The 14,900-nt window shown below is 46.8% G+C and overlaps 1 protein-coding gene across 4 annotated transcripts in view; it reads left to right on the top strand.

The window, feature by feature from the left end:
• Nucleotides 1-14,900, top strand: part of LOC6600246 (junctional adhesion molecule A) — a 102,616-nt gene that overhangs the window by 81,688 nt on the left and 6,028 nt on the right. The window lies entirely within an intron of this gene.

The following is a 14,900-nucleotide window of genomic DNA, read 5'->3' as shown; positions in this document are numbered from 1 at the left end:
TGACGTTTATTAATTCTAGGCTTTTGTGTGAGTATCTTTCTTTGAAAATTAGTATTTCAATTTGTTCAAAGAATGCCATATTTTGTGTCCAGCTTCCTGTGGTGACGAATGCTCTCAAAGTTTAGATCAGCCATAATAGATCAGAGTTTCGTTTGCTTCTCATTGAATATATGTATTTTCTCTCATTGTACCCTGGGTTTCATTTAGAAACCGCTTTATCCGGCCAATTTTCACGAATTTATTACAGCACATAATTACGACTTTGCTTGTCTATAATCAAAAAGGGGCCAGGCCGTCCATTGTTTGCCCTTTGATTCGCTGAAAAAAGTACCCAAAATGAAATGTGAACGCTAGCAGTTGTTACCGGATTTATTCAGCCCTATGCTGCCCCACTGGCCGTATTCATCTGTCTATTACCAGGACTGACACTCCCCCCATACCATGCCATAACATGCCTTACCGTAGCATCCCCACCCTTTATTTGTTGATGCCAGCAGAGGATTTTATTTATTTCGTTTTGAGTGCAGTGCACTGCATTGGTGTTTTTTCTGCTGCTGAGTCGGAAAAAATGGCCAGGGGAGGAGCGAGCAGCACATTCAAAATTGAAACATGCAGAGTGGCGCGTCACTCCATTTTTTTCGGCTGTGTATTTTCATCTCGCACGAAACGGAATATGACGTGTGGCAGGATGAAAAGGGCTGCCCGGGAAGCAGGCTTGCACCGTTGCGTTGCCCCAACAAATGCTTATGTTTTTTGGCTTATCATGCTGCCTCCGCCCGCCGGCAAACTGGAGTCTTTTCCAGATTGAAAACCATGATCCGACAGCTCTATGACTGCTAGCTGGTAGTGGTAGTGGTAGTGGATGCACCCTCAAAGACTCATCCACACACAGCCAGAAAATCGTCAAGGTGATAGCTAACTTTTGGCGGTCAGTTTTGCCTAATTGAAGGTTGCCCCCAGCGCCGAAAAAAAAGCGGTCCAAAAGGCAGAGCAATCTCTGCCGCAATCTTGCGCCGCAAGCGTCCCGGGACTCTGATTCAGAAATTTACTCAAACTCAAAAGCATTTGCTTTTAATTAAAAATTTCCACTTGGCGAACTTTGGGGACCAGCTGGAAATTGCTTATGCCCAAGTACAGATACCGGACGCTCCTCCTGCCCTGCCCTCCCCCTCTGCGGAGCATCATAACACACAAAAAAAATAGCACTATTATATACATAATCAATTTTGCTATGCAATTTTAATTACAATTTGTGGGCGTGGTCAGCACACACACACATTCGCACGCCCAAGGGGGCAAATGGAAGGCGATAGAGTGTGCAAATGGCTGCATAATGGAAACGCCGCCAAGTCCCAGAACGCGGGCACGCCCCAATGCCACTGCCACTGCCAGAGCCAGAGCCAGCGCCACTATCCCTAGCCCTCTGTGCCCGTGTGCGCTGATGTCATTCGGGGTAAGTGACAGAACAGTGTCTGCAAAAAGTTAATACACATGACGTGCAACAAATTATATTTATCGCGCATCGGCAAGCATCAAATTATAAGGGTACACCGCCAGCCGCAACAGCAGCAGGGCCCTCCTCGTGGTCCTCCGTCGTCCTTGCCACGGCTGTCGCTGCTGCAAATTGATGCTTAAGGACAATTTTCACTTCATTACGCGCTGGATGTTGCCGCCGCTATCCTTCGTACCTTTTTTATAATGCAAACCCAATGGGTATCAAGGGTGTAATTGGCCAGAGCGCCTGTCATGCAACGGGCAGTGGGAAGTCGAGTGATACATGTACGTACATATGTATGCCTTCTCCACCAGAGCTGAAGTGCTAGATATTCCGTATATGAAGAAGTACACGCAGAGGAAGGTAAAACAGACTGTTAGTGGAATCCTTAGATCTAGCAGGCCAAAAATAAACGTCTTCTTCAGTCACTTTACAAGGTATCCCCTGTTCGTTGCCGGATGGAAACCCTAATTATTTGGATTCCCTTTTCGCACGTAATGGAAATTCCTCCTCTTTCTGGCTTGGCCAGGATCGCCTTCCTGCAAGAGCAACAATTTACTCTCGGGTGTTGCTGATGCGTTGCCGACCCCGAAAGCCTTCTAGCATGCATTACAGTAATAGCATCAGGAATAGCATCTAGGAATGGAGCAGAGCCAACCGCATCAGTTATTGCCAGCGTGAAATTACACATTGCGTCCCGTGGGCGATGGGGTGTCCGGAATAATCTAATTAGGAAAAATGTCGGAGCGTACGTCATGTAAAGGTATATCACATTGCGCCACGCCACCCAACTTGCATAATTAATTGTGATTGATATAAGAAATTATTTGCCGGGCGGGCAAGCAGAAGTCAGGCGGCAGACAGGGCGCCGCTAAGCTAAAAAGGCGAGATGAAAAATCATTTGGGAAACTGTCCCGAAACACACACACCCATACGAGTATTTGGGGTAGAGTGATCCGCACACCTGCACACGGTCCACGACACACGACACACAAATGGGACATCATAAAGAAACTCAATTTGTTGCCGCTCGAGCGATTTGTTTGCCACGCAAATGAACAAATGGAAGAGGGACGGAGGATCAGGGGGACAAAGGGACAAAGCCAGGGCAAAGGTGTGACTGTCTATGTGTCTGTGCGTTCGTTTGTGCGGATGCGGATGCAGCAGAAAACGGAAACAAACAGAAAGCAACGTCGGCCATTTTAATTTATGTCGGCTGGCAGCGCTCCGGCTAAGCTGCTTAACGCCCCGCCAGCAGCCAGTTGCGCCCCGCCAAGGAGCAGGCGAGCAGCGAAAAGGCCGCGAAGAGGACTCGGGCTTTGCCACTGGAAAATAACCTTAAAATATAGCTGCTGGCTAAAACAATGGCTAAGAGCAGGTCCTGGCCCACACACGTCTGTGTGTGTGCATGCGAGTGTGTGGGTGTATGGCTGTATGGGTGTATGGGTGTATGGGTGTGCGGGGGAATAATTCGCTAGCAAATTGAAAATAAACGCTCGGCACTAACTAAAAAACCTCTGCACACTTTTTCCTCGTTTGTTCAAATGTTCATTTCTTTTGCTTTTGTCCGTGTGCTTGCGTGGGCGGTGCTTACTTTTCAACTAAATGGAACACACACACACACACACACATATAGGGATGCCAGTGTAAATGCATACATACATACATATAAGCCGAGTACTTTGCGGAGCTTCCTTTTAGCTTAATTTGGCTAAAGTGTGGCATAGATTTTAAGACAATCGCAAAGAGCCATAGCAGCGTTGGTCCCAAACGAACCGTACTGACTCTATGACCAGCTTTATTTTACAAAACGAACCGAGTGATCACAAGCATCGCCTGTACGGCGGTGTTAACATGCAACTCGGCCATGTACTGATCCTCGCGAAAGTTCTCCTTACTACGGGGCAGACTATCCTTAACCTTCTTGTTATTTTCATCATCTGATCATCTCCGATCTGATCGGGTTTCTCCACATTTATTCGTGGTGGTTGGTTCCAATATACCCAAAGTGTTTTCAGCTCATAAGTTGACCCTACGACGGAATCCTGTCGAATGAATAATGTAGTATTATCTTTCAATGTGCAAAGAAACACACAAAACGGCTACCGAGCAAAGAGATTTGAAAGAGAAGCAGATATCAAATGAAAGGTCCTTCTACTATCCTCAAATCAATTGACAATATTTTACAGAGAAAATGCCCGACAGAATGCGACACGAAAAGTTTGCTGCGATTTGTGTGCAAGAAAAGGTGAAACCGATTTGTAAGTCCGGACAGCGCCATGGGGGCTTCTTGGCCGTATTCCAATTGTCTTCCGCTTAGCCGCTTATCGCTGCCAAGTTTGTCCCTATTTTCCAGAGACGTTTCTCTTTTCTGGCCAACTGGCCAACTTTTTCTCCGGGATTCTGTCAGCTGGTATCGAAATGTCAGCGCAGGTCTCGCTGTGAGACTGAGACCGAGAGCCTGTTGGTCTGCCTGTTGGCCTTCCCGGCGGGCTTAGCCCATTCAAAGTTGCAATTCCAATTTGTTTTGGCCCTTCAATTTGAGAAAGCAAAGATACTACTTACACTTTTTAAGCAGAAAAATCCAGCTGGGATGATAATGAAACGAGCTGCCTGCTGCATGGCAGAAGTAGTGGCAATAGTCGTAGTATTTGCTCAAGGAATTTCCAATTTAAAGTTGAAAATATATGGCACTCGAGGCTGAGGAAAAACGCCAACTAAATAGGAGAACAAATGGCTAAGCAGGATCTTTGCTTGTGGGTCAGGACACATGACCACGCCCACTATTCTGGGGGTCTCTCATTACCCACTCTCGCTACGACACACAAGCACATGAGCTGCCGGCAGCACTTAATTACGGAACGGTTTTTTGGGCATGAGCAGCAGCTGTGCTGCTCTTCCGACTGACTGCGGGGGCTGTGACATGCGAGGGGAGTGGTGACGGGGGACGGGGGACGGGGGAAGGAAGAGTGGCTACCGCCTTGCCTTGCTTTTCTTGCTATACTACGAGTATATGTGGCACGGGGGCGAGAACCGAGAGCAGCTGCGCCTTCTGCCTGCCATTCTGCTGTCAATTGCAACATGCATTGTGTATGTGTGTGTGTGTGTGTGTGTTTTTGTGTTCCAATGATGACGACACCATCACCGAGCCCTTCTTCTCCTCGTGGCCTAATAGGTTTGTCTTTCTTTTGCCTACCCTCGCAAAAAGTCCTTTAACTATGGATAGAGAGCAGACAGTCCGAAGAAAGTAAAGATGCTTGAAAAGCTTAAGAATTTATCTGTGTCCCTAGGATAGAATATCGTCAATGATATTCCTGAAAGTGATTTTAAATTGGGCCTACTTTGTAGCTAATATCGGAGTGAATTTCGCAACAGAAGAACACCTCCCTGAGAGGGTATTGGTGGCTTCGCCGTGGACCAAACCTTTTCCTCCTCTTGGGTGTTTTTTGCGCCCAGACATGTATACAAAAGGCCTCTCCTCCCCCCGCCTCAGCATCTGGCCAACGATTTTGCTCCTTTTTGTTAGGTTTTTACGTTTTAAAATTATTACATCTTATTTACAATGTGCGAGCTGTCGTTGTCGTCGTCCTCGTTGCCATTGCCGCTGCTTCTGCCGCTGCTTCTGCCGCTGCCGTTGCCGTTACCGCCTTCCAGGCGTGCCAGCAACAACATATTGGCGTTGTTCCTGCCACTGCTGCTGTTGTTGTTGTTGCTGGTGCTGTTTCTGTTGCTGTTGCATGTTCTTGTTCTTGTGCTTGTGACAAAGAAATGTTGCAAATTAAGCGCTCGGCTGCGTGCGCTGCACAAAGTTTCAAGAGCGCTTCAGAAAACAACAAACAAATGGAGCTGCAACAAAATTAAATAAAAATGTGCACGTTTCTTTGTGTATGCGATATGTACTAGTAAATACCTTATGCCACACATACAAGTAATTATGTACGTACATATGTATGTATGTATGTACATATATACGTGCACTCCTACGATTGCATATTGCATTATATGCAGACTTATTGTTCGTAATTGTATTCCAACATTTTGCATTGCACACACATACCAGTATGCGTAATATTTCATTATGTTGCTGCATTTTTGCCCCCCCCCCCCCAAGCCCACATTTGTTGCCACAACTGTAAATATGTCATCATTTTACCGGCACTTTAACTACAGAACTTTTCACCCTCAAGTGCGGGACACATTTTCGACTCGTTTGCTGGAATTTGGATTAAATTTCCTCTCCTTCTTGGCAGTTTTACGCGTTTCCTTCAACCTCATCATCATCGTCATCATCATCAGCTCTGCGGGTGCTCTCCATTTTGTGTGTCTTTTGCGCTGCTTGACCGCCATAAGTAGCCAGCTTTCTGAATGCCATAATTGCGAGAGCGACAACAGCAAGAATCCCAGTCGGAATCAAGGCGAATCAAAAAGTATTCCCACAAAGGAAATTTAATGTTACGATTAAATTACGGTTTCTTATAATCGTTTAATCAATTCGAAAATATCCGTTCCATCCTTGGAAGTCCAAATCAAACAGAATTCAGGGGAAAAGCAGAAGCCTTGAATACCAGATACGCAATGAAGCCCAAAGCTATTTCTTGACTACTTTTGAGGAAGATATTCCATCGTGCTAGCTCTTTAAGCTGAGCCACCCTTTTTCGGAGGACAAGTTTCCTTCCAGAAAACACAATTCAATTATATAAGCAAGTCCTTGAAAGAAGTTTGATCAGACAACATTCCAATCCCTGATGCCATAATCGTGGTGCCCCGACCACCACTTTGGCTGGGGCCTGGCCAACGATAACGAGTGGAAGTTGTCCCTAATACATGTCCAGTTGGCATGCAAGTGGCAGCAGGTGGAGCCGTGTGCAGAGTGCTCCAGTCTTGTACATGGCAATGGCAATATCAGTAAGAATGCTGGTAATAATATTTGAGGTGCACCACAGCGATGCTCGTGTGGAGTATGAGTATGCCATGCCACATCCACCTTCTCCGTTGCCACTTTCACGCTGCTTGGCCATGGCCAGGACCAGAAGCAGGAGCAGGAGCAGGACCAAGACCAGGACGGGCTCCTCCCCAGCGGCGGCCAGTCCAAAGATGACCCAGAATGCAACTTGTGCAACTTGTGGGTTAGCTGCCTGGTTTTTTCTTGCACACCTACATATATGGGTGTGTGGGTGTGTACGTACTCCTGTTCGTTTGCGTGTGGCATGTGACTCGAGGCTGCAATGCTTTACTTACCACAAGATCCTGTAACTAAACGCACCCGCACCCGCACCCGCACTCGCACATTGAGGGGGCGGTGGAGACTGGGTAAGGCGGTGGATTGGCTAGAGATAGATACCGGATACAACAGGACTACTTATGGAGCACTTGAGGCTGCACGCACACAGGTAAATGCTGCATGCGGCATGCGGCATGTTCAACATAGCCACGATACGAGCATATCCACAGTACGTACGTTCGGGCGTACTCTTCTCCCAGTTGGCAAAGTTTTCACAACGTTCTCATATAGAGAGGAGGACGAAGAGATAGAGGACGGGATAGACGGAGGACGGAGGACCCGCCCACAACATATTGTTACGGCAAACGGTAAAGTTCTTGGCCCCGAAATTGTCACAGTTTCAGGTTTCAATGGTGCGCACATTGACAGCATAAACTTTAACCAAAATTTAAGTGGGCAGCATATCCACAGTGCCAGGACGTTGCTGGTGGCACTTGGCCAAGGACTTGAATTCTAAATTCCTGTAAAATGTCCCATTATGAGAGGTCGCTCGGATCGGGTTCCCTCCCATGAACGGCAGAGGGCCTTGAACAGTGGTGTATTCAAATTGGATTCGATAAAAGAATGGGAGAATATTTATAATCTGCGTGAAAATCAGTTAACAAATCAAATTGGGTAATCTGGCGAGTCCTACAAGGGAGGCTCGGTCCGACTTAATGCTAAGTGCACTTTTGGCTAATTTGGCAATCATTAAGGCACTCAGCCAGCCAATCAGTTAGTCAGTCAGTGAGTCACTCACTCAGACAGCCAATCAGCAGGAGTCGGATCCAGACTCGGCCTACGTTTGTGGCCCAGAAACGGAATCGTAATTGGATTGCCGGCTGCTTGTTACACTCGTAATGGCCACGAGGATGAAACTCAATTGCAAAGCGCGTTCAGATTTGAGCGGTTGCTGTCGCTGTTTAATCAAGCGTCGCAAAATCAATAGGCCCATACAAATACTGTGCCTCCAGCCTGAACAGCCTGTATAGCCTGTACAGCGTTGCGTATACGCAATTTCTGACGTGCAAACGGAGGGAGGACTCGGCTGGACCCGGCTGGACCCGGGCCGTGTCTGGCCGTAGTTTGATAAAAACCGAGCAGATAAATCAGGAAATGGTCGAGTGTGTAACTGAGAGTGTGAGCACTTAACAGCACGTGTCATCTTAAGGCTGCACAAAAATTGAAACCAATTGAAACTAAACCGAAACTCATTTATTTCCCGGCCAGAGTCGGCAAACAGCTGGCAGCAATCTCAATTTAAATAGTAAAATATTTGAGTGGGTCGCTGGATCGATAAATATGAATTATGTTCCATGTGAGGAAGGATTCCGGCGCAGGATGAGGGAACACATTCTCACACATTTAATTAGAGCAAACAGCACACTCTGAGGTTGACAGACGGCTTCTTCTGAGGCTGAAGCTTGTCCAAGGCTGAATTGAGAGACCACTCTCGAGGATGCAACATGAGACTGCAGAAAGTACTGCAGAAGTTCTTTATTTCGCTTTGCTTGCATAATTTTTAGCCCATCCATCCTTTCGATAACGAAATAAATTGCTTTCAACGAATGTTCAGTGCTTTGATTAATAGTCGGAGAGGAGAGCACACACAGGAAGAGGAACAGGAAGTGGAAGACGGGAGTAGGGAGAAGGGAGAAGGAAGCCAGGGCGGCCAATGATTGGACTGCCACTGCAAATCCTTCTTTACTTCAATGCCCTGCTCTCTATATCCTTGGGCTTGTGCTCCGTGCTCCGTTCTCCTCTCACCCTACTGATGAGCGCACATTTACTTAAATGTTCTTGCTTCGGTTGCTCCCTCTCGGGTGTTTCCTGTGTGTTTGCGCTGTACGAATTTAATTGAGTGCTAAATGGCACGTAAACTGATAGGTCAACACACACACTCACCCTACACCCCACACCCCACATCCCACAGCCTGACATGCCCGCACCGACTGGGCTAAGAGGCGTTGGGGCGCTGCATAGACAAACTTTCATTTGCTGGCCACATGTGTGCGTCCCAATCCCAATCCCAATCCAAGTCGTTCTGGCAGTGGCAAAGACTAAGGCAAGGCGTCGTCAAGGACACACACACACACACCCACCCACAGCCCTTAGTTCGAAAGAGAAACGTGGCCTAATGTGCATCAACGTTTCAACAAATCAGCAAACAGTTGCCAAATTGCGTGGGCCAGAACGTAGGACGGGGGATCGGTTGTGGTTGAGACATTCAATTAATTTCATTATAGGAGAAACTTTTGCATTGAAGGATGTGCAATGTCCTTCTGAGCTAGTTTTCCTTGGGAATTCATTTTTACACTCTTTGATTTTGTCCTCCCTTTGCGAGCGTCGCATTAGCAGGACAATTTGTTGGGTAATCTCCTTTGGGGCCACCAAGTTCAGGCCACATTTCCATTTCGGCTTTTGGCGGGTAAACTTTTTTGGCCCCGATAATCCAATGTTCGCAAAAGGATATGCGAGTATTGTATCTGTGTGGACCGAGATAAACGTCAACACGTGCAAATAAAGCATTAAAACAGCACAGCCACTGCCACAGACGAGTATTAAAGCCAAGACAGAAACAGAGACAGAGAGAGAAAGAGAAAGAGGGACAGAGTGGGGGAAAGATGCTGCGAATGGGGCGAATGCCTTGACCGCAATGACTCAAATGACGAACGGCAAAGGGCATCCTGGCCAGAACCACAGCTATTCCGCTCCCCATGTTGTTGGCTCTGACTTACGAAAACAGGCACTCGGACACCCACACACATGTGTGTGTGTGAGTGAGTGTGTGTGCACACCCACGGACAAGGGCGCACGTCTCAAGTTTATCAAAGGAAAAGGAATGGAATGGAATGGAAAGGAAAGGAAAAGACGGGCAGGAAAACACCGAACACAAAAAGCTACAAAGGGAGCTCCAAGAGTATGGTAACAGGTCAGGCCACACTTAATTCATTCGTGATTTATATGAGTCGCTTTCGGGGACCTAAAATGTGGTTACAGCTTTTTTGGCTTCGGCTTAGATTTTTGGCCTGGCTCTGGCTCTGGCTTTGGTTTTGGCTACGACTTTGGCATTGGCTTTCGCTTTGGGTTTGGCTTTGGATTTTGGCTACAACTAACGAAACTATGTGTGCGGTCTGCTCTGGGCGAAAGATTTGTCTGCGCTCAATTAAAAATTCCCCTTGAGCTGCTCAAAATTCAATTGAATTTCTCAAAACTCCTCCCCACCAGCCCCCAAAACGCCACCCAACCCCGTTCCGAGAATTCACTTGCAGCTCAACAAAGTCGAAAAAGCCAGCAAAACCGCTGATAAAATACATATATAGAGACTTGGCTAAGCCTGTGAAAACAAGTTTTTTGGCTAGCTGGAGGATAGAAGGATAGCCGGATAGCTGGCAGCCTCCGTACGGCATTTTGTCACTTTGACAAAATTGTTTGGTAGTTTGCTCGGCGGCTGCCTCGGCCGAGCTCTCAGCCTCAGCCTCAGATTCAGCCCAAACCAAATCCCGAGCCCCAGTGCCAGTGCCAGTGCCAGTGCCAGTGCCAGTACCAGTACCAGCCGCCCGAGCACAACTTGTCGTTCAAGTGACATTCAATTATTATTTCAGCCAGGCAGTGCACAAACTTTGCCAACGAAACGAAACGAAACCAAACGAAACGAGACTCTGCGACAAACGACAATATTGTTAGAATGTATTACAGTCAGACAAATGCCGGACGACAGTCAGGGCAGACAGACAGACAGACAGGCAGATAGTCTGAGAGGAGCGTAGAGATCTCCTGACAGATGGAGGGGCACATAATACGTATTTGCGCATTAAATTCAAAACTTTTCAAATAGTTTTGTGCCAAATAAAATCAAAAGGAAATGTACAAGAAAAATAAAAGGGAATTGGTTCAGATATATACATAAGTATATCTGTTTGTATATGTTTAATAAAATGAAAATGAAAACTTTTAAATTGCATTTTGAATGCGAAATGCTGCGACACTGTGCGACGGCGACGGCGACGGCGACGGCGACGATGAAGACGAAGACTACGACGACGGCGACGACGACTATTATAGGGCTTAGACAGGCGTTCTAACTGATTAAGCCAGATTTTGGCGAGAGCTTCAACCGAAAGTTTTGTGCAAACAGAAGGATGTTTTATACCTGCAGGAGTTCGGGTGAATGTTCTTATAGTTTAAGGGCTCTTTCCTTTTGGAAGAGGACTGTCGATGATAAGTGCACGAACTGTTGTTCAATATTCAACTTTTGTTCAATCAAATTAGTTGTATTTTAGCTGTTGATAAATAAATCTGTTGGGATTCTTAATTGACGTTCTGTCATTAACATCTTTGAGAATGTCAAAGCACGAATATGACAGAATGGTAAGCAGAGCGGCTGTTAATGGACTTTTGAGTTTGTCTGGTAATCAGGTCTCGTATGTATGCATTGAACCTTATATTTGCGTATTTACCGTAATTAAATATCACCAAAATGAGCTCGAATAAATCTCTTAAGTGTGCCCTGCAAGGGCCTTAATCCAAATGCTGGCGTTGTATATAAAAAACACTGAAATGCTGAAAAGTTTCTGCTCGATTTTCCCAACAATTTTCCGCCACACGCTGGCAGAGCGTAGGTGAATCCTGAATGCCGAATGCAAATGCAAATGTAAATGGGAGTTGCAGTTGGATATGAAGTTGGAGCTTGAGTTCTTTCAGCCGGTTAACTTGTAATTTGGACAGGGCAGGAGCTGGAGCAGGTGCAGGTGCAGGTGCAGGAGCAGGAGAAAGAGCTGGAGCCCCAAACCAAAAAGCAGGCAGCTTAAAATTAATGACAGCAACGTAAATGTCAGCGCGGAATGAAAAACAAGCGTGGAAGGCGAGGCACAACTTTTAGCAAGCCGCAACGTGTGGCAAAAACAATACCAAAGCCGGGTGAAGGATGGTGTGGATGCGGTGGATGATGCCGGAGCAGAGTCGACTGCGATGCATGGCTTCCGGTTTTTGTTCGCGCGCTGGTATTTGGTTCCAGCCCCTGTAACTGCCACCATTGCGTGCGCGAGTGTCACATATGCACATTTTATTTATAAACTTGCAGCAAAGTGGAAAATAAAAAGTGGTCGACTCCTCGGAATGCCATGCCACCTCAACAGGCAGGACAGGCAGTCCGAGGCAGCCTGAGGCAGCCCGAGGCAGCCCGAGGCAGCCAGGCAGACGACTGCTTGCCCTCAGCCCCCAGCCCCCAGCCCCCAGCTCCCAGCCCTCGGGCAACCCATTTCGGACGTTGCATGCGCCGCGATAAAGCCCGTAAAATGCTTATCACGGCCCAACCGGATGTGCACAGTGTCAAGCAGCAGCGGCAAAGCGTTTTTATATCCGCTGCGATGTGTATGCGATAGTTTAATGCATAATTGAAAAGCACGCAGAGTGGAACAATAGACCAAACGGGGGAGCTGGCCAGCTGGCTGTTCAGCTGTTCAGCGCCGCTCGCATCGGACCCGCGGCCAGCAAGGCCATTTAACCCATTTCCGACCAGTCCATTGGGCGGACAAGCGCATCGCCTGTGAAAATATTCGTTGAAAAATATAGCACCATGAATTGGCTGCCATGGCATAAACATTTCTGAATAGATTAGTCGAACTCTTGCTTGACCAAGAAGCCAGTCAACGTTGATTCCTAGGGAGAAGCAATGCAGAAGCGAACAAAGTCATTTTATGGGGAATAGAAGGGAATGCTTTCAAAGGAAGGAATGGCTAGAGATGGTCAAGGAATGCACAGTAAAGCTATCTGCCACTCCGAAGATTTCTGAGAGATTTTTCTTTTCTCAAAAACATCTTAAGAATAGGCTACCTTTGATTATTAAAATATGGTTTCCTTTACTTGAACAACCACATTTTCCATGTACCAAACATTTCCTCTCCCCTGCTGGTGCTGTTTTCCAAGAATCTATTCAAATAGCTCAGGACACTTGAGAACCTCTTAGTGTTAAGTGGGATTGGTTTTCTCCTTCTTGGTATGTTGTTGCTCGCGTCACACTTCAAGTACAATCTCCAGCAGGAGGAGGAGGAGTCAGAACAGCGGGAGGAAATCACAAATTAATGGCAATCAACATTTTTGTGCTACTTCGAACTTGTTTGCACTTGATTATGGGAATTATTTAACATTTACCGGCTCAATTGAGCACGAAACAATCGCTGTTAATGAACTGTGTGATTGATTTGGGCTTCTTAAAGAAGTCTTTTTAAAGTGCGTTGTCAGAGAGGAAGCAGGGAGAAGCAGGAAGCCTGTAAGCCTGTATGCATGGAAGCCCGGAAGCGAGGCAATTGTGGCCTAATTGAATGGCGCTTAGCCGCAGTCAAATCGCTGCTTTATGTCGCTCTTCAATTGCACTTCCAGGGTGCAAGTGGCATGGACCAAGTGGCTGCCACAGCTCTCCATCTCGCCCTCCATCCGGCGCAAACAAAACGCGTTCAACAAAATGTAAAAATACTGCCAAAGTATGCAAAGCTGCTCGTAAAAACACTCAAAAACTACGTGCATGAAGCTCAGAGGCTGCTGCAGCGAGCAGTCCTTCGTCCTTCTTCCATCAGCTTATATTTGTCCCACGCTCTCCCGCTTTCTATCTCTGTTCGTCTGTGTGTGTGTGTATGTGTGTAGGAGTGTGTCTGGAGCTTGGTAGTTGCTTAGTTTCTTCCGGCCGCCTCTTGCCAAGCCCCATGACCGGTTTCCTTCCTGAAAATCCATCAGCGCTAATTTTGCATATTTCAGTTTCCATTTTTTTTTTGTGATTCCTCCCTCCGTCTTACACACTTTACTTCCTTCTTCTTTCGGACCGCCTGCTCCTGCTCCTGCTCCTCCGCCCATCGTCTGTGCACTTAATTCGCCTTTGTTTGGCTAAGCCGGCTTCTGACTTGTGTTTTCACAGCCTTAGCCCACAAAGATATTTAAGCTATGGACCCGTTGGGGGTAGTAGAGCAGAGCACACCAGGGCAGGGTAGAGCAGGACAGAGCCGACTCCTCCAGGGTCATGCGAGAGAGCTTCACGGTCTGTCCCCCATGATGATGAATTATGTGGGCCACGTACGTTATTAATAATTCCTGTGCTGTCAACAAATACATTGTCTTCTGGCACACTGCCTATTGCTGCTGCTTCCCACGCTGGTCCCCATTGCGTATGCGCGATATGGTAATACCCCTGAAATATATAGATAGATAGATGGAGATAGAGAAATGCGGCATCCAAATTTATTGGCCATCTTGTTGTGCAACATCTCGAACCGCAGCCACACAATTTGAATGGAGAGCAGACCATCTGTTAACATCTTTCATATATATGTACATATATACATACATATGTATGTACAGCAGAGTTCCCAGCACATGCAACCCCCTCTCAGCATACGCCGTGTATTACATCAGTGGGAATCAACACATCCACTAAATCTAAGCTGTTTGTTTGCACATTGTGCGGTGACGAGTGGAGTACCCAAGTTAATTGCTTGAAAAATGCTACTCAATCAATTACGAGGACCCAGCAGGGCGGATGGCAGATAGCAGAAGGGCATGTGCATACAGATGTAATTGATACACGTCCTTGTGCTGAGGTCCGTCAAGGTGTTGTGGGAGGTGGCACAATTGTTTTACACGGTACACGGTAGTGGTACTTGGAGAGCACTTATCAGGGTATATTGCCTCTACTCGCATTTTAAACGCGGTATTAAGTGCTTCAAGGGTTATGTTATCCACCGATCTATAGCCATGCTTGTGCAGTGTCTCCTCACTCCCATTGCGATAAATTAAATTAAAACTCAAAGGAACCCTATTATTGGGTACTTCGTAGTTGGAACTCCCGACTGTACCGTTCTTTTCTGTTTTGTTTGATCTATATGGCATACGTCTGCCTGACCTCGCGCTCGCGTGCAGCACCGTTGAGACGGAGTGCCAATGGATCGACCACTCAACGAGTGTGTCCTGTCCGTCAGAGTGTGTAACATTGCCACTTGATTTCGGCAATTAAGCAATAAAGCAATCTGGTGTTACACCGATACATGGGGAATAGCGAATGGCAGGACAGATTATTCATCCTATCGGGCAATCAATTTATTAATGACCCCTGACCAGCAGCTCGGAGCATCGGAGAAATTAGCTAATTACTTGGTG

Source organism: Drosophila persimilis, unplaced genomic scaffold (genome assembly GCF_003286085.1).
Source record: "Drosophila persimilis strain 14011-0111.01,24,50 unplaced genomic scaffold, DperRS2 tig00000824-arrow-arrow-pilon, whole genome shotgun sequence".
NCBI lineage: Eukaryota > Metazoa > Arthropoda > Insecta > Diptera > Drosophilidae > Drosophila > Drosophila persimilis.
Note: the sequence above shows the minus strand (reverse complement) of the source record. Positions and strands in the feature narration are given on the sequence as shown.